Source organism: Megalobrama amblycephala, linkage group LG1 (assembly GCF_018812025.1).
Source record: "Megalobrama amblycephala isolate DHTTF-2021 linkage group LG1, ASM1881202v1, whole genome shotgun sequence".
In the NCBI taxonomy this organism is placed as follows: domain Eukaryota; kingdom Metazoa; phylum Chordata; class Actinopteri; order Cypriniformes; family Xenocyprididae; genus Megalobrama; species Megalobrama amblycephala.
Genome location: NC_063044.1, coordinates 36,880,826 through 36,904,127, shown reverse-complemented (window position 1 = coordinate 36,904,127; position 23,302 = coordinate 36,880,826). Strand labels below are relative to the sequence as shown.

The window sequence follows — 23,302 nt, the reverse complement described above, 5'->3', positions numbered from 1 at the left end:
CCCACCGCCTCTCCAAAATTGTGTTGAGACTCATTCATCTTCTGACGGATTTTGCTGCACTCTCCAAACCTCTCTTCTGCCCCAAGCCACGACTGTCACCCAGTCTTCGCTGTCTCCCATCAGCCCTTCAGTTCCTCCTCCATTTCCTCTCAGTGGTGGGGATCCACCTCGGGACTGCTGGGAGCCACCTCCTCATGGGCGTGAGGAGCCTGGGGTTCCGCCTCCAGCCTCAGAACTCTCCACTCCCCCTCAACCCGTCGACCTGGCTCCTACACCTACGCTCCTTCCACCCTCGTCGTCACCAGGTACCATCGGGCATTCAGCCTCGCTGGGTTCCCTCGGCACGTCGGCTCCGCCTGAGTTGGACATCGCCACCCCTCTGCTGTGGACTTACGGGCCATTCGCTGCTCTCTGGCCCTCCACCCCTTCGGCTACGACTAGCTCTGCCCTCCCTCAGGCTCCACCTCCGCCCTCAGTCTCTCCAGCTCCACCTCTGCCCTCTGGATATCTGCTTCCACCTCGGGGGGTCGTCGCTGCGGTTCCGTCGCGGTCGCCCAGGTCATCTGGGTCCTGTCGAGTCTTCGGCGCTCCGGCTGCACGGTGGGCTCCTACTCTGATGTCATCGTCACTTCCGATCGTCCCCATGGTGGCGTCTAAGACTACATCACCATGGTTCCTCCCGCCAGCGACGCCGCCATGGGGCGCAGTCTTGGCTGTGGCCTGGATGTGTATACTACTTCCTCTGTTCAAGGCACCTCCCTGGTCTTAACCACCATCTGCACCTCCCTGGATTTCTTCATCACCTGCACCTCCCTGGACTCCTGCACTTCGCCGCCTCCCGGTTAGCCGTCCGCCTCCTGAGCCACCTCCTACACCATCTTCTGCATCTCATCTTCATCTTCCCCTCTCCACGGTGCGAGAATGCACCTTTCCGGGAGGGGGGCGATATGTTACATGTGCACTCTGTTTTGGACTTGTGTTGTTCCATTTCCTGCCACTAGTTTATCACCATGGTTACTGAGCACTCCAATCATCACCTCCAGCTGTGTCTAATCACCCACCTTGTTATCCCATGTATATATACCCTGTGTTTTCATTCCAGTGTTGTCCGGTATGTTCCTGCCTGTTCCTGTTAATTCATGTGGATTATCTAGTAAAAGACTTTTGAGTTTTGACTTTATCTCCTCGTCGTGTGCTTAATACATCAGCTACTGTAACACAGTCATTACAAGTTGTATATTATCACACTTTTCACTTTAGAAAACTGATTCAAATAATTAGTAATTCCTTCTACCATGACCTTCACTTTAGAAATAATTATACATTTTGCATTATTTATATTAATTAATAACCTGCGTATAGTAGTTGTTAGTAGTTCTCTGGGAGATGAGTAGTAGTAGAAAAAAAGTAGTTATTGATTTGTTAATAGTGAACTACTGCATTTGACAAAGCACTATTACTTACTAATTTGTTAATCAGAGTTTACAGTTAACAGAAGTTACTAGAATGGTAATAGTGTGTTACTCATTTGCTCCAATGTAATTATTCATTAATGATGGAACAGTATTCTACAGTGTTACCACTCCAACAACTCATCCATTCAGGACATTAGAGAGGAACGCATGAAGATAAAGAATGAAAACAGATTTTCACTTCCTCCTCTGCTGCGTTTACATGTAGTTTTGCACAGGGCTCTGTCTTAGGCCCTGTTTTGTTTTCTCTCTATCTCCTTCCATTAACCAATATTTTTCGCAAGCATCAGATTCCATATCATTGTTACACAGATGACGTACAACTTTATCTTCCAGTTAAGCCTGATGAAAATACATCTCCCCAGTCATTATTTGAGTGCTTGAGTGAAGTTAAAGGCTGGATGGCAGAAAACTTTCTTCAGTTAAGCGCTTCAAAGACTGAAGTGTTAGTTTTTGGATGCCTGGACTCAGCCAATATCCTCTCTCAAACTTTGGGTCCTAAGAAATCTGAGAGTTATTTTTGACCCAGCACTTAAGTTTGACAAACAAACTCAGTTGTCAAATCAGCATTTTTCCAGCTCAGGATGATTGCCAAAATTAAATCTTTTCTTTCATTCAGGGACTTAGAAATCCACGCATTAATTTCATCAAGACTGGATAACTGCAGCTCACTATATTTGGGGGTAACTCAATCGTGTTTGTCTCACCTACAGCTGGTCCAAAATGCTGCGGCCAGATTTTTAAAAGGGACAAGGAAGAGGGAACATATTTTTATTACATAATTTGTGACCCGATCTGGCGAAATGAGTCGGAAGTCGCAACGTTCTATTTTAAGATATGGGCCGATAATGTGGAAAAACAATGAAAAAATCGATTTTTTTGTTTTTTTTTTCAATTTCAAAGAACAGACTTTCAAAAATAATCTCCCAAAGTTTCGTAGTCCAGATAATTGAGTAAAGGTGTTTAAATGGCTATGAAATTTGACATGGTTTTACTAAATTCGCTGGAAATGAACTTCTCAACTCCTCTGGTCACTTATGAGCATTTCCCGGTATCCCCTGAAACGTCATTATCTCTGCTCTACAAATATGGTGTTACACGTTGTATAGAACAAATCAAACAGCTTAGAAATGTAAACACACTGACCTAAACGCTGATTTTTAACAATGGGAAGCCCCGTTTCGACTGACAGGCACGCGATCGGTCCAGCCATCCTCCTGTCAGACTAGCGCGCCTTATAAAATAAAACTCCCATTAGCGTGTCTCTCTTTAAAAAGCCAATAAAAATTGAATCCATATAGGTAGCACAAAAATTCTTTTTGCATACAAAACCAAAGCCTTTAAACTTTCATATCAAGCCTCCAACATGCTTCTGTTGCGTTCCCAGCTAACATCAGACCAGCGGGCCACTGGCGGCCCACCGGTGGCAAAGTGGGCGGCCCACCGGCGGATGCCGCCAGCGGTTCACTGGCGTTTTGCTCATCGTTATTCCAGCGGTCCACCGGCGGCAGCCGCCACTTTTCCGACGGTGGTCCGCTATCGAGCCGCTGGTTTATAATAAAGGTTTTCTGGCGGCCCGCGGTCGGTCCACGGTTTATAATAAGTTCCTTATATTACTCACTGTCCTTCCACACTATAATGAATAATGTACACAACTCTCAATAGCAGTTGCAAATTTATTTTTAAATACATTTTCAATGAACAGATCAAATAAATACATACATTTATTCTTTTATCAGATGTTTTTATCTAACGTGAATATTAGTCAAGTAAATTAGGAGCATTAAATTCAGGTTTATTTCTAAATTAACCTTGGTTTTACTACAGCATTGGCAGTAAAAACAACAAAATGAACCATGGTTTTACTACAACTATGGATTATCAATGATTGTTGTTGTAAAACCATAACTACAAAACACATGGTTTCAAAACCTATGGTTACTGGTCATGATAACCAGAATTTTACTCTAGTATTACTGCAATATTACAATAGTAGAACCATGGTTTGAAAAAAAAAAAAAAACATAGTTGCTACAGTTTTACCATAGTAAAACCATATAATGCTTTTTACAAAATATATTAGTTTCAAAGCAGCTTTACAGAAAATGCGTGTTCAAGATTATACAATAGCAAAATATCCTTTAATCAGCCAGACTGTGACTCACTGAGGTGCATCTTCAAGCAAAAAAGTACCAGTATTGTCCATATGACAATAGCTCTAAGATAAAGTCAATTTAAAATCATGTGTTTTAAGTCGTGTTCAGTTAAACAGACAAAAGGATGCCATTTTCAACATTTTTAAAGGGCAAGTTTGCAGATTTTTAACACACTTTGTATTGTTACAATGTTGGTCATATGTAAATGAAGAATGTTTAATCTTTCTCTGAGTTACATGTACTGAGATATATGGAAGCTTGTTTCCGCCATGAAATAAAAAATTAAAGTAATTGCAAATTTTATCTCACAATTTTGACTTTGTCGCAATTACCTAGGACTGCACGATTAATCACGATTAAATCGCACACAATCTGGCAAAGGCCATTTGGAGCCATTGTTCATTGACAAGCTGTGCATAAAAAAAATGAATTGCAGCCTTTGCAATTTTATAATCGCACGAAGAATCACGTTTAAGCGATAATCGCATTTAAAATCAATGATATTTTCCGTGTTGTGCGATAAATCATGCAGCCCTACAATTACTTTTTTTATTTAGTGAAGGAAACAAGCTTCCAAAGAGATATCCCTGTTTATTTGTCAGCAAAACTGTCATGCAAACCTTCCCTTTGAGACACTTGCCCAGTTTCACAGACAAGACAAGGCTTAAAGGGTTAGTTCACCCAAAAATTAAATTTCTGTCATTAATTACTCACCCTCTTGTCGTTCCATACCTGTAAGACCTTTCTTCATCTTCGGAACACAAATTAAGATATTGTTGATGAAATCCAATGGTTTTTGATCCACACATAGGCAGCAACGTCATTGCACCTTTGGACATCCAGAAAGGTAGTTGAAAACATAGTTAAAACAGTCAACGTGACTACAGTGGTTCGATCTTATTGTTAAGTGACGAGAATACTTTTTGAACCACTGTTGTCACGTTGACTATTTTAACTATGTTTTCAACTTCCTTTCTGGATGTGTTCTGATTGAAGATTGAAGTTCTTATGGGTGTGGAACGACAAGAGGGTGAATAATTAATGACAGAAATGTAATTTTGGAGTGAACTAACCCTTTAACTGAAAGCATATCTTAAAATATGTCAGTGTCATTGTTTTGTGTCAAGATGCACAACAGTAATGTTTTTTTATTACTTTCTAAAGCATGTTTAAAAAACCTAATTAAATGTCCTAATTTAAATAAGACCTAATCCTGACGTAATCTAAGCCCTGTCTGTGAAACGGGACCAATAATTACAATATATAAGGATAATATCTGGCAGTTTTGCATGTCCATCTATAGTTTCCATCATCTGAAGTCTTCACAAGTGAGGTTGGAACGTTGGATCCAAACTGGAGCTGCCGTAACCTCTAGTAACCTTGCTGGACATCCTGAGATAGAAAGAGCAAAAGGAGAAAGATTAGAACTACCTTCTTTAATGGACTTTGCTACTCGAGAAACATTTCTGATTATTATCAGTGCTGAAAACAGTTGTGCTTATTAATATTGTTGTGGAAACTGTTTTAAAAGTTTAAACTAATTTTTATTCTTTTTCTTATTATTATTTTTTCCACAGGATTCATTGATCTCAAACCTATAAACTGTAGTGTACTCTAATGGGTCAATAATATTTTTTTTTTTAATTCACCTTTTTATTCAGCAAGGATGCATTAAATTGACCAAAATTGAGAGTAAATATTTCTGTTTCAAATAAATGTTGTTCTTTTTTAACTTTCTATTCATCAAAGAATCCTGAAAAAAAGTAGTAAAGTAGTACAACTGTTTTCAACATTGATAATAATCATAAATGTTTCAGCAAATCATCATATCAGAATGATTTCTGAAGGATCATGTGACACTGAAGACTGGAGTAATGATGCTGAAAATTCAGTTTTGATCACAGGAATAAATTACACTTTACTATATATTCACATAGAAAACAGCTGATTTACACTGGAATAATATTTCAGAATGTTGCTGTTTTTACAGTATGTTGAGCCAATGAATACAGCCTTTGTGAGCAGAAGATACTTCTGTTAAAAACATTACAAATCTTATCGACCCCACACTTTTGAACATTAGTTTAAGAGGGTTTACTTACTAGTCATGTGGTCCGACAGGAACTTTTTTATCCGCTCCAACTCTGCTATGGTGCAGAGCGTCAGCAGGGAAGTATCTAGGAACATAAACAATTAGTCACAGACCCAACAATATTATTATTCAATGCCAGGTTTATTAAAAGAAAAGAAGCTACAGAAGAAAAAGAAGAATACACATAAAATAACAGAATTTATGTTTTTTTAGGTTTACTTATTCATTAAATATTGCTCATACAGTGTCACTTACATTTGGATGTCAAAGCCTTTTAAAAAAAATTAAATAAAAAAAAAGTAAATTTGAGAAAATAAAAAAGAAGAAAATGACAGATGCATGGTTTAGGTGAAAAATATTGTGGAAGAAATGTATATGGAGTTATTTGGTGGGTTTCCTCAGCTCACCTGTGTCTCCTTCTGTCAGCAGCTTCCTTCAGAAATGTTGAAATCTTCAGAGCTTCCCCTCTGTTGTAGAGGGGCTATTTTGCTGAAATCACAGAACAATGTTTATCAATATTTGTTTACCATAAGAGCTCAAAACGCTTTTGAAAACTTGTGCTTCACTCAAGTTACATCACCGATTAACTAGGCTACATTTACATTTATAAATTAGCCAGCTTCTAATCACCCATTGACAGCAAAAACCTTTATAAAACTATCAAAACCTCTCATCTACACCTAAAGATGTGATTAAAAGCCTAAACTATCATAAACAAATCAATCGATAGTTAGCCTACCTCTTCTGAAAATGGGATGCTAACGGAGATGCTAACGGAGTTTTTCGAAGACACTAAATCGTTTCTATAAAGTAAATATTCAACATAATTGTGTCAATTACATGTTAGAGAAGTGTCAAGAACAGTTGTGTGTATTATTTGTGTGATTTTAGCGACTAAACTCACCTGAAAGACGTGAAAACAACAGCGAGAGACTGCTGTTTTTGCTGCTTGTCAGTTGTTGTTTGTCCGTTTCCATGGCAACTTTGCGCAGCTCCAGTGTTTGAAAGCGGTTCGAATGTTCGGCGCGCACGCGCAATAAAACACGTCACAGTCATGCAGTATTTACATAAATAAACACCTAGAATTAAAACATTACATAAAAAAAAATCTCATTAATATTAAATCATGAATTTAAAACTCATTTTGTAGTTTTGTAACCCGTTCATAGGAGCAAAATGCCACCCCCAGCACGTGATAGTGGAACAATTGTGGCACTTTTATAACTTAATAATTGTATAACTTAAACTTTTATAACTTAATTATTTATTGTTGTTTTTACAAACATTTAACCATGTTATTTTGTTTGAAAGCGGCTTATAGGCAGTTATACCAAGCTTTTGATATAGATATTAGGTTAGTCTCAATATTTTTTTATTCAGTGCTTTCGGATTCTTTTGTAACTGCAATAAATATAAGATAAATACAAACTTATCAAAAAAGATGTCCTGTAAGCGCTCAGCAGAAACTGGACCGACTATCAGTTTGCCACTGGTGTACCAACGGTGGCCCAGCAGTGGCAAACCGCTGGTGGCGTGCCACCCAAAAAACGCTGGCAGACCGACGGCATTTTCCGATTGGTCGGCTTGCCGATGATGTGCCGACGGTGGTCCGACCGCGTCTAGCCGCTGAATTTGTGCCGCCCAAAAAACGCTGGCGGACCGCCAGGTCATTGTTAGCTGGGGTTGTTTTCACCCTCTAATGAGTAATATGCGTTTACAACAAAAATAGCACAGCAGCTTACTGAATACAGGTATGTATATTTCACGTGCTCATAACTTCATGAAAAATGCAGATCATAAAAATGGCACATCAATATTTAAAGCAGATTCTCAAGATTAAAACGAATCCAAAATCATTATAATATATTGCGTTGATCACAAGATATTACTCACGGAATGATTTAACATACTTGGCTAAAAACATGTCTCTCATCTCTCCGGGATGCAGTGTGTATCCAATGTTCCCGGACCCATCCATGTTCGTTTTCCAACGTGGAATAACACAAAATAGATATCATTTTAAAGCTTAGAGTTTCATCTTTTTAATGCATCTAACCATTTTGAAAAACTCCTAACGAGTGCTGAGAAGCACCTCTAAACCGGAGTTTACCGCCCGTTGGCGCCACCTGGCTGCGGAAAAAATGAACAACAATTTTTCAAACTATTCTTTATGCTATCACCACGAAATTTGAACCAGATGCAGCTCACATATAGGACAGCATCACCAAAAAATATTTTTTTAGCGATCTTATTGTGTTCATGAGTTATTCTATGTCAAATTAAAAAAAAAGAAAAATTATATAAAAAAAGGATATATATTTTTGTCTTTTATCAGCTGTTTCTCAGCAAGAAAATGTCCAAATGTAATGTAGTTTATATTTTCTTAAAATTTAAAATGTTTTCTAACAAATTATACCTACCTTTTGACTCTCCTTGCTAGAGTTTTGGAGTTATGAGTCTTTACTTTTGTGTGTTTCGCTCAGGGAAAAAAAAAAAAAACTCTAAAAAAGCCTTCAGGTCTTAAAGGGTTAATTCAAATAAGTATATACTTTCAAATAATTTGAGCTTCAGCCTGGTTTAGCTTTTATATATATAAAAATGTCTTTGGTCAAATTAAGCTGTAAAATAAATAGTTTATCCCTTTAAATGCAATGGATTTTGAAAGATATCAACAAAAAACAAGCAAAAAACTTTAAAAGCGATTTTCTCAGGTTTTCAATTGGAAAAAGAGGGCAGACAACCATAATTCAAATGGGTATATCTTTAAAACCATTCAAGGTATGATGAATGTGCTATATAAATAAATTAAACTGAAACTAAATGAAAACAGACTGAGAAATCAAAAAGACAGGTGAAATGGAGGAGAGCAGACAGTGTGTAAGTGTGATGTCTGCTTTAAACACACACTAAATAACTCCATTGGCTCAATCTTGTCAATCTGTGTCTGGATCTCTCAGTCCTCAATCTGAACTTTACAGATGGAACATGACACACAGTCAATGTCATTCATCATGTGCAAAGATTTACTGAAGAAAAACAGTAACCCAGTGTTAATGTGCAGCTCTTACAGTAAAGAGACGTTTACACCTCATCTAATGCTTAAACGTTACTTTCTGCTGTAACATAATTAAGGTAGATTAACCAAGGTAGATTCAGTCATACTTATTCATACTTGTAATTTATTTTGACTCAAACCATAGGCATGACAAATCTGAAAAGAAATAAGAAATATGGACTGATAACATGTAACATTTCAAAGTAGCAAAAAAACAAAACCAAACATAAAAACTACTTAGAAGAACTACTTTAGGTAGCAGACATTTTGCAAAGACAATAGCGTTAATCAGATTGAGCAAAAAATTACAAAATATGCAATTCATTTTAGTGCTACAAAAGTTTGTCATTACAGTTATTTCAATCATTAAAAAGATAGTTTAATCAAAAATTCAAATTCTGTAATTTATTCAACCTCAAGTTGTTCCAAACCTCCTTTTGAAGAATGATCCAAGGTACCATTAACTTCCATAGTAGGAAAAATAATATTATGGAAGTCAATGGTGACCCAGATCTTGTTACAGTTCATACCTGTCCCGGACTCCGTGTCCCATCATCCTCCCTGTTCCACACCTGAACTCACTTCCTCATTATCTCTCCCGCTCTGGATTCCCTGCACCTGGTCTTTGTCGTTAGCACACCCTTTATATTGGACTCACTTCCCTGCACTCCCTGTCTGTTCTATTGTTTGCCATATGTCTTTGGTTGCTGTTTTGCTGTTCCTTGTTTAAATAAACCCTGTGTTTGTGGAAGTCCGATTCTGCCTCATCTCTGCTGCAACCACACATGTAACAGATCTGCTTGGTTACAAACATTCTTCAAAATATCTTCCTTTGTGTTCAGCAGAACAAAGAAATTTATACAGGTTTGGAACAACTTGAAGGTGAGTAAAAGATGACAGAATTCATTTTTTGGATGAACTATCCTTTTAATAAGGAATTTTACTTAATCTGATGAATGGAGAGAGAAAACGCACTGACCTAACAGTAAGAGTTTATGAGAATCCAGCAGGATGAAAGTGATTCTGTGTATCCTCTGAAACAATGACCAAATCTACATTAGCTCTTATAAGATCACTGTGCTGTTGTTACCAAGCAACAGGGTAAACAGCTGCTGCCTTGACTGTGTAAATGCCAAGCGGCAACCTCCCCCAGTCTCTCGTGAAGCCAATACGGAAGTGACTTAAACTGCGATTCATCGACTGGCCGCTAGGGACAGGCTCCAAAAGAGAGCAGAATCTCATAGAGTCCCATGTTAAATTGGCCAAGTTTACAGCAGAAAAAAACATGTTTACAAGTTGGTTCAAATTGTGGTTTTGGTCTATACTGCTAATTTTGCCCTTCATGACAACTCTGAGGGGGATGAATTTTTTTTTTCTAACTCATTCGTTTAAATTATATTAAGCCTTAAAATTCTGCATAATTAAGGGCGTGGTCACTTGAGTGACAGGTAGATATGCCGCTGCTGTCCGTGAGCTGTCACTTTACCTCAGCTAATTCCAGCCGCTGAATTTGGCATCTCAGCCGTATTTGTGTTCTTATTTTATACAATTATAAAATATGGCTTGCTGCATAATATTCGAGACTGATGTGTGTCTGTGTAGATGTGCATGCATGCGGAAGAAACAGAACACGCGTTGTTGGATCGTGGCATTGGCTGAAAGTTTTGGTTGTGAGATTTACTACAATGACAATGGCGAGAGGATATCAAAATCTGACAGCGCTGCTTGGATATTATAACTAAAACTGCTGCACTATTTTGAAAAAATATACTTTGGACACGGGTTCATTTGTTTGATACGATCGTATACAGTTTTACAACATAAAAGCTGCTCAGATTGCATCCTTTCTTGAAGAACGATGACAGAGAGCAGATCATTTAGAAGAAATGTGATGCAAACAATGGATAATATTTCATGGACAAAAAGTTTTTTTTTTTTTTTTGTTTATTTGTTTTGCAATGGACACTCATATTTTACCCAAGTGCCACAGACTGGATTCATCTCGCGGTCTCTATTTCATTATAAAGGTATGAAGTCCCATTTTGATTTTCCATGTTGTTATTTGCACACCCAACACTACTGGTGTTGGAGCATCTATATCTTAAAAACAAAAACACCGTAGATTGACAGTAAACCTTTAGAACTTTCTGATGATAAAACTTATCTTCATTAATAATTTAGATAGTATCTAGATAGATAGCTCCTTTGCTTGCTAACATGGTCACGTCGAGCTAGGCAGGCGTGGTTTCAGCAACTAGTCACGTCAGCTCAAACCACCTCCCCGCCTCTTTGCCCATTTTCAGTTACCCGGGAGTGACATGCGGTGACGCGCAGCTAAGATGGCCGCGGCCTCATTTACGCGTCAAAAATGCTGTTCAGAACTCTATGGGTGACGTCACGGACACTACGTCCATATTTTTTTTACAGTCTATGGTAAATGCACTGCGGTGCAGACCCATATAATATACCCTACTAGTCAAAAGTATGGAAACATTACTATTTTTAATGTTTTTGAGCGAAGTCTCTTGTGTTCATTAAAGCTGCATTTATTTCATAGTAAATACAGAAAAAAAACAATAATATTGTGAAATATTATTACAATTTAAAATTATGGTTTTCTATTTTAATATTTTAAAATATAATTTCTGTGATCAAAGCTGAATTCAGCATCATTACTCCAGTCTTCAGTGTCACATGATCCTTCAGAAATCACTGTAATATGATGATTTATTATCAATGTTGGAAACAGTTGTGCTGCTTAATATTATTTTATAACCTGTGATACTTGTGCTGTTCTATGAGAACTTTCAATATTTAGTCTAAGTTAAAAGTTATAGTTAGCACCATCTTGTGTTCAAAGTTTAGTACTGCATGTAATGTTGTAGAGTCCTTTTATGATGACATCATAATCACAAGACAGATCTCCAGCAAGCAGCAGTAAAGACCATGTGGTTATGGCTGCCATCATTCCCTGATTTAAGCTGGTCAGAAGGCACATTCGGTATGAAAGTATATCTATATTGTGATTCTATGTGCTGTATGTTTAGTTAATTCTTTATATTTTATTTGCTGGATGTTAACCTTATTGTCTTTATCATGCAAATTGTGCAACCTTTTTTCTGATTGTGCAATATTAGTCATTTTTCTGTATAAAGAGCTTATTTTTCTGATTTTTTTTTGTATGTTTCAGTTTTACGTTATTCCAAGACCGACAGTAAAGTTGAAGAAAAGATTCCTTGCGTCTGTTGTTATTGGAAGGCGTTATCTGTCTGCCAAATCAAGCAGGGCGTTTGAAAAGAGGGCAGAACAATACTTTTTCAGGATTCTTTGAATTAAAAAATAAATAAATATATATATATATATATATATATATATATATATATATATATATATATATATATATATATATATATATATATATATAGCAATTATTTAAAATAGAAATCTTTTGTAACAATATACACTACCGTTAACAAGTTTGGGGTCAGTAATTTTTTTTTTTTTTTTTTTTTGAAATACATTTTTTGAAAGATTTATATTGTTATAAAAGATTTCTATTTTGAATAAATGCTGTTCTTTTTAACCTTTTATTCATCAATGAATCCTGAAAAAAGTATCACAGGTTCCAAAAAAATATTAAGCAACACAAATGTTTTCAACATTGATTATAATGAAGTATCAAATCATCATATTATAATTTCTGAAGGATCATGTGACACTGAAGACTGGAGTAATGATGCTGAAAATTCAGCTTTGATCACAGAAATTATATTTTAAAGTATATTATAGAAAACCATAATTTAAAATTGTATTATTTCACAATATTATTTTTTCTGAATTTATTACGAAATAAATGCAGCCTTAATGAGCATAAGAGACTTTGTTCAAAAACATTAAAAATAGTAATGTTTCCAAACTTTTGACTAGTAGTGTAATATGAACACAGTCCAGCGGGGGCATGGGGAGCAATCAAACTCAGGTTCAGAGGTTCAGAAATGTATTCATATTAGTGAAACAATACATAATATTAGTCTTGCCATAGATGTAATTGATATCAGTTTTTAATTAAGCTAGCTTGAAAAAGCCAACCTACTCTAATGCTATTTAAACTTATTATGTTAGCTTGAGAAAGCCAACATATTGATATTCTACTTAATCATCTTATGTTGGCTTGGCTCAGACCTTGGCCCTAGTGTCTAGTTAGTTGCTATATCTTTTTAGACTGACTGGATTTTAGACAGACTTTATATATATAATTTCATTTTTTTTAAACTCTTTTTACATCGACAGAGCAAAAATGCGCCCTCTTGAGGAGCAGTACCGTCCACTGGAGGAAGCCGGTTAAAGGTGCCATAGAATTGAAAATTGAATTTACCTTGGCATAGTTGAATAACAAGAGTTCAGTTCATGGAAATGACATACAGTGAGTCTCAAACTCCATTGTTTCCTCCTTCTTATATAAATCTCATTTGTTTAAAAGACCTCTGAAGTACAGGTGAATCTCAACATAACACCGACTGTTACGTAACAGTCAGGATCATTAATATGTATACCCCCAATATTTGCCTATGCCAGTTCATGTTCAAGGCATTACACAAGGCAGAATTCATGTCTGGAGCAGCACAGCCGAATCAACAGACTTTATGCAGGTAGGCAAGCAAGAACAATAGTGAAAAATGGCAGATAGAGCGATAATAACTGACATGATCCATGATATCATGATATTTTTAGTGATATTTGTAAATTGTCTTTCTAAATGTTTTGTTAACATGTTGCTAATGTACTGTTAAATGTGGTTAAAGTTACCATCGTTTATTACTGTATTCATGGAGACAAGTGTAACACAAGTTTTTGTAACAGGGACAGGTTGCTCTAAGTACCTGATATTGGACCAGTGATTAGGAGGGTAAGTGATCAAGGCACACAAGGACACAGACAATAAATGGAAATGAGTTGATGTATTTTGTTTGTGCAAAAATAATAATGGAAGCAAATGTAACACAATCACAACAACAATTAAATAAAAATTGTTCTTTTCAATCCCCTGTTGTTCTTTTTGATATCTTTGAGCTCTCTTCATTATTTAATTTGCTATTTGCTTCTAGTTTCAGTTGTTTAGTTTCTATTTTGATTTATAGATATTCAGTTTCACTAACTTTTAGTTTAATAATAATCTTTGGGTTTTTAGTTTTTTTTTTTTTTTTTTTTTTTTTTCTCTCAACGCTTTTATATTTCACTCATAGAAAAGATTAACCCAAATTAAAACAATTAAAATGAGAAAAAGAAAAGTACAATATCACAATAGTTAAAAACAATTTGAAACAATTCAAACTATAACGGTCAACAATATACAATATAACTTCTCAGTCTGTGTATAAATGAATGTTCCTTTGTCACCCAAAGTGGAAAAATCTTAGTGTGTGCAAAAGTCTTTTGGTGTAGACGAAAGCTGTGTTTTAACAGTCAATAGTGCAAAGTAATCGTTGAAGGAAAAGTCAGATCCTACCGATCAGAATATACGCAATGAAAAGGATTCCACCTGATCAATTAGACAAACTAATTTATTATTGCCATTAATTTGTCTTTACTTATATTTTAAATATGCTATTTTCTAAAAATGCTAAATATACATATGCCACATGATATTATATAAATTTATAACCTAGGAATCATTACAATGTATTGCTTTCAATAATTGTTTTACTCACCATTAACTTTATTAATGTGAACAGTGATGTTGTGTGTAAGTCGCATAGTAGGAGATACGAAGCAGATCACAGAAATGGCTGTCAGTTAAGGTGCGTCCCAATTTGCATACTTATGCACTATTCTGTGACGTTTTTAAGTATAAATAGTGCGAGTAGTGCGTTCACACTGAAAATTCCAAAAAGAAAAAGTACACTTTAAATACCGAATAATGCACTAAATTAACGGAAAAAACTAAGTGTGGAATGTTGGACACTTCATCCACTCAACTGTCGCAGCTTTAATTACGTAGTGGAGGGGGAGGGGCTGTCAGACTCCGATGTTAAATGACAAAATAACCTTATACAATTCACACACTACATGGATGAGTACATAGTGCAAAAGTACGTAATATATAAATGCATAGTGTTCAGACTGGCTCTCAGTGGAGAGCGTCATGTTCAGCGTCATCAGCGAAAATGTTTGCTCACATATGTATGTGGAGCCAAACAGGCTCATCATCCTTTGTGCATGACGTTTGATCAAGGGGAATCTTGATGGTTCCAAACTCTTGTAAAACTGATTTTGATATTCTAGGTATTATCAGCTGGCCTGAATTCTGAGATCGCAATAGACATGAAGGACTATAATGCTTTAAGAGCTAAACATCGTATAGATTTTAAAATCTTGCTAATTACTTACAAAGCACTAAATGGTTTAGCTCCCCAGTACCTGAGCGAGCTCTTAAATCATTATAATCCTTCCCGTTTATTGCGATCTCAGAATTCAGGCCAGCTGATAATACCTAGAATATCAAAATCAACTGCAGGCGGTAGATCCTTCTCCTATTTGGCACCTTAACTCTGGAACAATCTTCCTAGCATTGTTCGGGAAGCAGACACACTCTGTCAGTTTAAATCTAGACTAAAAATAGATGAATACGATCCTCAACTGGATGAAACTGAAATAAATACTTTGAATGTTGCGATCCTGTCGGACTTATGATAGCAACCTGAGTCGTAACAAAGCACGACTAAGCCTGGTTTCTCCCAAGGTTTTTTTCTCCATTTTAACACTTATTTGCCACCTGTTTGCCACCTGATGTCACCTGTTGGAGTTTGGGTTCCTTGCCACTGTCGCCTTTGGCTTGCTTAGTTGGGGACACTTGACATTTGACTTGACATTTGATATTCAACAGTATTCTTGACATTTATTCAACAGTGCTTTGATCTGCCTGCATTGACACTATTCTTTAAGAGCTGCTGTGCAGCCAAAATAATGTACAGTTTATCGAAAATAAAGTACATTTATCAATGTAAAGCTGCTTTGACACAATCTACATTGTAAAAAGCGCTATAATAAATAAAGGTGACTTGACTTGACTTGACTTGTTCTTTTAGATTTGCTGTCAAGTCTTCAATTCGCTGTCCGACTGTGTTTCTCGAAAGACTGATGTTTTTAAAATCTTGCATCTTTTCTGGGAAAATTATAGTGGCAACTTTCATCAGACACTCCTTTACAAATTTGCCATCTGTGAAGGGTTTTCCGTGCCGTGCTATTAGGTGAGCTACCTCATAACTAGCTAATGTAGAATTTTCCTGTGCTTTATTAACACGAAAAAATTGTTGTTGTTGAGCTGACAAGGCAGCTGCCAGTTGTTTCACCTTTTGATCGTGCTCGGCACCAGTGCGATTTGAAGGACTGATGTTTTGTTTCATAATGTCTTTTAACATTATATTCCTTCATCACCCCGATGGACTCCTGGCATATTAAGCAGACACATTTCCCACTGACCTCAGTGAAGAAATATTCATTTCCCCAACGTGTCTGAAACCTCCTTTCGATTTTCCGTTTTCTTTGTTGCGCCATGACTTACCAAAGCGTGATCAACAATAATTAGTTGTTTTTTTAGCCCTATTACGTCTTGCGTGCTGCCTTGGCTGCATGTTATAGCGACACCCGATGGTTATTTGATGAATTTCATCTATTTTTCCCCATGACGGGCCAGATTTGTATCATTTTCAAAAATCCCTCACGGGCCGCCACAGGACTGATAACGGGCTGCAGATGGCCTGCGGGCTGTACTTTGGACACCCCTGCATTAAAGGGTTAGTTCAATCACACAAAAAAACCTGACCTGTTTATACAAACAGCGTCTTAAGTTTCAAAAGCATTTACACACCATTTCCTTTAGAACAACACAATATACACTACACATTCATCAATCAACCATTAATGTATATGAAAATAGTATTCAAAAACCCTTTTCTCTCATATTCAACATATATATAACATACTAGAATATGTTATCATGTGCAATATAGCATTTAAGTGCTTAAATGGAATATTATATCACATTTCACACTCCTTCAGAAACTATTACACACATAAAACACTTCAGAACTTAACTGAATGTTATATATGTTTATTTTTCAGTAAATTGAACAATATTAGTCAGAAACTCACCAAATCCGGGGGGTTCATATGCTTTTACACCCGCATTGGATTTTATAGGGGTTCGTAATTAGGAATCATCAGCGGCAATATCAACAGTCACGTTATAAAAATAACCCAATATAGTTAAATAATAGGTCTGCGACATATTATACATCATATTATTAGAATATTAGAAAGGATTATTTAGATATTTGCTTCAGATTTATTTTTGTTCTTTCTCTCGCTGCCCCCGCATCTCGCGCAGTCTCCGTTTAGACTGAATGTGTCACTTAAGCATTTAGTCTTTTTATCAATTTATTATTTTAAACTGCAATGACTTTAATCAGCTTTTTGTTTAATACTTTCAGCATTTTTTTAGAATTATATTTATTTGGGGGGCGCTGTCACGCATTGAGAATGTAAGATGTGTTTTCGATCGCTCCTGGAGAAGGTAGCAGATTTACTCATACAGTGGGTACGTAAAGTATCCAGACCCCCTTAAATTTTTCACTCTTTGTTATATTGCAGCCATTTGCTAAAATATCACATGGTCCTAAGTATTCAGACCCTTTGCTCAGTATTTAGTAGAAGCACCCTTTTGATCTAATATAGCCATGAGTCTTTTTGGGAAAGATGCAACAAGTTTTTCCCAGCTGGATTTGGGGATCCTCTGCCATTCCTCCTTGCAGATCCTCTCCAGTTCTGTCAGGTTGGATGGTAAACGTTGGTGGACAGCCATTTTTAGGTCTCTCCAGAGATGCTCAATTGGGTTTAAGTCAGGGCTCTGGCTGGGCCATTCAAGAACAGTCACAGAGTTGTTGTGAAGCCACTCCTTCGTTATTTTAGCTGTGTGCTTAGGGTCATTGTCTTGTTGGAAGGTAAACCTTCAGCCCAGTCTGAGGTCCTGAGCACTCTGGAGAAGGTTTTCGTCAAGGATATCCCTGTACTTGGCCGCATTCATCTTTCCCTCGGTTGCAACCAGTCATCCTGTCCCTGCAGCTGAAAAACACCCCCACAGCATGATGCTGCCACCACCATGCTTCACTGTTGGGACTGTATTGGACAGGTGATGAGCAGTGCCTGGTTTTCTCCACACATACCGCTTAGAATTAAGGCCAAAAATTTCTATCTTGGTTTCATCAGACCAGAGAATCTTATTTCTCACCATCTTGGCAAACTCCATGCGGGCTTTCATGTGTCTTGCACTGAGGAGCGGCTTCCGTCGGGCCACTCTGCCATAAAGCCCCGACTGGTGGAGGGCTGCAGTGATGGTTGACTTTCTACAACTTTCTCCCATCTCCAACTGCATCTCTGGAGCTCAGCCACAGTGATCTTTGGGTTCTTCTTTACCTCTCTCACCATGGCTCTTCTCCGCCGATAGCTCAGTTTGGCCGGACGGCCAGCTCAAGGAAGGGTTCTGGTCATCCCTGGTCATCAAACGTCTTCCATTTAAGGATTATGGAGGCCACTGTGCTCTTAGGAACTTTAAGTGCAGCAGAATGTTTTTGTAACCTTGGCCAGATCTGTGACTTGCCACAATTCTATCTCTGAGCTCTTTCTTTGACCTCATGATTCTCATTTGCTCTGACATGCACTGTGAGCTGTAAGGTCTTATATAGACAGGTGTGTGGCTTTCCTAATCAAGTCCAATCAGTATAATCAAACACAACTCTACCCAAATGAAGGTGTAGAACCATCTAAAGGATAATCAGAAGAAATGGACAGCACCTGAGTTAAATAATATGAGTGTCACAGCAAAGGGTCTGAATACTTAAGACCATGTGATATTTCAGTTTTCCTTTTTTAATAAATCTGCCAAAACGTCAATAATTCTGTGTTTTTCTGTCAATATGGGGTGCTGTGTGTACATTAATGAGGAAAAAAATGAACTTAAATGATTTTAGCAAATGGCTGCAATATAACAAAGAGTGAAAAATTTAAGGGGGTCTGAATACTTTCCGTACCCACTGTATATATGTGTGTGTATATACTATATATATATATATATATATATATATATATATATATATATATATATATATATATATACACAGGTGCTGGTCATATAATTAGAATATCGTGAAAAAGTTCATTTTTTTTTATTGTAAATTATTTTTAAAAATGAAACTTTCATATATTCTAGATTCCCTACATGTAAAGTAAAACATTTCAAGTTTTTTTTTTTTTTAATTTTGATGATTAGAGCGTACAGCTCATGAAAGTCCAAAATCCAGTATCTCAAAATATTAGAATATTTCCTAAGATCAATCAAAAAATGGATTTTCAAAACAGAAAAGTTCAAGTTCTTTAAAGTATGTTCATTTGTACACTCAATACTTGGTTGGCAGCACATATTACAGCAAATGACTTGCTCCTAGCACAAATTACAGCATCAGTGAAGTGTGGCATGGAAGTGATCAGCCTGTGGCACTGCTGAGGCACTATTGAGCCTTCAGATCATCTGTATATTGTTGGATCGACTGTTTCTCATCTTTCTCTTAAAAATATCCCATAGATTCAGGGGTCAGGCATGTTGGCTGGCCAATAAAACACAGTAATATCATGGTCAGCAAACCACTTGGAAGTGGTTTTTGCACTGTGGGCAGGTGCTAAAGTCCTGCTGGAAAAGGAAATCAGCATCTCCATAAAGCTTGTCAGCAGATGGAAGCATAAAGTGCTCCAAAATCTCCTGGAAGATGGCTGCATTGACTTTGCACTTGATAAAACACAATGGACCAACACCAGCAGATGTCACGGCCCCCCAAATCATTACTGACTTCAGAAACTTCCCACTAGACTTCAAGCAGCTTGGATTCTGTGCCTCTCCAGTCTTCATTCAGACTCTGGGACCATGATTTCAACATGAAATGCAAAATTTACTTTTATCTGAAAAGAGGACTTTCGACCACTGTTCACTGTCCAGTTCTTTTTCTCCTTAGCCCAGGTAAGATGCTTCTGACGTTGTTTCTGTTTCAGAAGTGGCTTGGTAGTCCTTTTCCTGAAGATGTCTGAGTGTGGTGACTCTTGATGCGCTGACTCCGGCTTCATTTGACTCATTGTGAAGCTCTCCCAAGTGTTTGAATCGACTTTACTTGACAGTATTCTCAAGCTTGTGGTCATCCCTGTTGCTTGTGCACCTTTGCCTACCCAATTTCTTCCTTCTAGTCAACTTTGCATTTAATATGCTTTGATACATCACTCTGTAAACAGCCACCACATTCAGTAATGACCATCTGTGACTTACTCTCTTTGTGGAGGGTGTCAATGATTGTCTCCTGGACCATTGCCAAGTCAGCAGTCTTCCCCATTAGTGTGGTTTCAAAGAACAAGAGATACCAGGAATTTATACTGTAGGGATGGTCATTTAATGAAACTCAAATGTAAATATTCTAATATTTTGAGATACTGGATTTTGGACTTTCATTAGCTGTACGCTCTAATCAACAAATAAAAAAAAAAAACCCTTTTGAAATGTTTTACTTTACATGTAGGGAATCTAGTATAAATGAAAGTTTCATTTTTTAAAATAATTTACAATAAAAAAATGAACTTTTTCACGATATTCTAATTATATGACCAGCACCTGTGTATATATATATCACTGTGTAAAAGATCTGGTAGAATTACTTCTACTTTAGCAGTAGTTGAAGATGAGTGTCATTAGTGTTTGTTTTTGTGTTAATGTTTTATTCATGTTATATCATCAGAAATAACAGTAGTCTTTCAATAGATCAGTTTTATAGGATTTTCTCATACATTGTGACTCCAATAATGTGTAATGTGTAACAGCAAACACTCAGAATATAGTGAGATGATCTGAATGTCTTGTTGAATGAGTGTTGATAGTCTGAGGATCATCAATATTGACAGAGAAACTGCTGAAAACACTCTTTATTTCATGTCAATAGTTCCTGTTTTCACCTCATTTATTATGCTGATGTCTTCAGATCTGCTGTAAATTGACACTTAAAGCTCATTTCATTGCTTTCAACAGACTGGGGGGGATTTCTTGGTTACAGATATGTTTATTTCTGTTTTCATGGCATAAATGTTTTTCTTACAGTTCTTTGCTACTTTTCTAGATATTTGCCATTATTTTTATGAAGAAACAAAATAAAGTTAGAATGAGAAACAAAATGTTCTGAATTAGCCTAATTTGCCTTAAAATAGATGGATATAAATGATTAATGCAATTAGTTTAAGGGTGAAATACAAAAGAGGTTAATATAACAACAACAACAAAAAAGAAAGACACTTGCATTTAATGGGTTTTCTATTTAAATTCGCTTTTGTACATTTAATTTGATGCGGACACTAAAATTTGATCAGTAACTGATATTTTTGATTTGGGCAGATCATCTCCTCCAACCAATCTGTAGTTCAGTCAGTGAAGCTCCGCCCACTACAGGTCACTACCAGTGAAGCTCCTCCCACAGCAGTCACATCATCAGTGATTTGCAGTTAATTTGCAGATTTGCAGTTAAACTATGAAATGATACATAATGTTCTTTTCTAGCTCAGTAAAGGGAGGTTTGAGAAACTTCATACTGATTGTCAACATCAGATCAAACTAAATATTTACGTATTTTACATTTGTTTCATATCTGCTTTACAATTTCCAGGAGTGTTACCAGAATTTAGGCATTTTCAATACAGTTTACAACATTGCTATTTTTAGGAATAAACTCTAAACACCAAAATGTATGAAGTAAATGAACTTTCCAGAATGGCTGACAGGGTTGTGAGTGTAACTTGAGCAAAATCTCTTCTTACAGTAACTTTGGTAACAGGGTTGATGAATGCAGTCATTCATGTGTGTAAAAACTGAGACAATGGATTGAGATTATTTTCTTTTCCTCCCATCATGCAGTAGAAAGAGCCCAGATGATGTCACTTCCTGGTGTCACAGTTTTAAGAAATCCTCTGGTTTTGAAAGGAGGAAAATCATGTCAGAAGTAACAGGGTTGAGTGAATCATGTAGGACACTGATAATAACACATTTAAAGATGCAGTCAGTCTAGACTTTGAGCATGTGAACTTTCTACAGACATGGCAACGGTCGAGATATGACATGTGGTATATTTTTAAAAATTTATTAAATATCAACCTAAAAGTTGATGTCAAAATATGGCTGTTAATATCACATTAGATCATTTTGTCATTGATCAAATATATTACTCAAAATATTTCAGAGCAATGTTTTCTTTATTTTCTTAATATTATTTATAAATTATTAAGAATTATTTAAGGGAAGGTGGCAGAGCAGCTATTTGGGAAATTCTGTAGCCAGAAGACGTCCATTCAGTGCTGATTGTCTGAATTCAGTAAATCTTGATGTAAAAACATTTGAAATTGGAGTCAGATTAAACGAGCAGCTAAAGTAAAATTGAGACTAACACACATTATACCTTCACCAGACCACTGGATTCTGTTGTTGGAACGACAGGTGGTCCTTTATGATTGGAAGATTAATGTTAAAGTTTCAGGGACATATGTAACTAATTTATGCAAATGAATCAAAATGAACGTAATGTTTTGTAGCAGTTGTCTATCACAACAAGTCTCAATTTTATGTCCTTTAACTTCATATTTCTCTCTTTATTTTGATTTACTGACAATGAAATGACTTTTTTTCTTTCATTTCAGAACTGAGTGAAGTGGAGGAGGAACATCATGACAAACCTGGAGAAAAACCTTTGAGTCGCTCAAAGACTAAAAAGACATTTTTAAAGAAAAGAGCCAAGAAATCTACAACCTGCACTCAGTGTGGAAAGAGTTTCTCAACCAAACAAAATCTTGATGTTCACATGAGAGTTCATACAGGAGAGAAGCCGTTCACATGTCATCAATGTGGGAAGAGCTTCAAACAAAAAGGACATCTTAAGAGTCATACGAAAGTTCACACTGGAGAGAAGCCACACACATGTGATCAATGTGACAAAACGTTTCTTAGGTCATCAGCCCTGAAGAGACACCTGAGAGTTCATACAAAGGAGAAGCCACATTCATGTTCTGTGTGTGGAAAGAGTTTTTCACGGCTGTATTATTTACAAGAACATGAGAAAACACACACTGGTGTGAGAAAGTACGTGCGCTTTGAGTGTCAGAAGACTTTTACTACAGCAAACCATTTAAAACAGCACCAGAGAATTCACACTGGAGAAAAACCTTACAAGTGTTCACAGTGTGACAAGAGATTCAGTCGGTCAGAACATCTGAAATCACATGAGAGGATCCACAGCAGAGAGAAGCCGCACACATGTGATCAGTGTGGAAAGAGTTTCTCTTTTAAAATTCACCTGAAGATACACATGAAGATCCATGCAGTGGAGAAACCACATCACCACAGTGTGAAATGAAGTAGTTCATTTTTATGTGCTGAACAAAAAAATCTCTTCTGTGTAAG

General features: G+C 36.7%; 1 protein-coding gene and 3 long non-coding RNA genes across 5 annotated transcripts in view; 1 reads left to right on the top strand and 3 right to left on the bottom strand.

Annotated features, from left to right (window-relative positions):
• The window catches only part of LOC125245497 (zinc finger protein 585A-like), a 332,027-nt gene that overhangs the window by 205,996 nt on the left and 102,729 nt on the right, over positions 1 to 23,302 (bottom strand). The window lies entirely within an intron of this gene.
• Positions 4,511 to 7,687, bottom strand: LOC125246002. 2 transcript variants are annotated; one of them, XR_007179672.1, is made up of 5 exons: positions 7,631 to 7,687; positions 6,625 to 6,799; positions 6,460 to 6,523; positions 5,731 to 6,209; positions 4,511 to 5,020 (listed from the first exon to the last, which is right to left on the bottom strand). It is a non-coding gene; the product is annotated as an uncharacterized LOC125246002 (long non-coding RNA). The 2 variants fall into 2 exon arrangements; XR_007179671.1 differs by lacking the exon at positions 7,631 to 7,687 and having other exon boundaries at positions 4,513 to 5,020; positions 6,625 to 7,514.
• Positions 8,880 to 10,011, bottom strand: LOC125246056. The gene is made up of 2 exons (XR_007179706.1): positions 9,755 to 10,011; positions 8,880 to 8,931 (listed from the first exon to the last, which is right to left on the bottom strand). It is a non-coding gene; the product is annotated as an uncharacterized LOC125246056 (long non-coding RNA).
• Positions 11,522 to 13,815, top strand: LOC125246035. Its single transcript, XR_007179681.1, has 3 exons — positions 11,522 to 11,776; positions 13,066 to 13,424; positions 13,636 to 13,815. It is a non-coding gene; the product is annotated as an uncharacterized LOC125246035 (long non-coding RNA).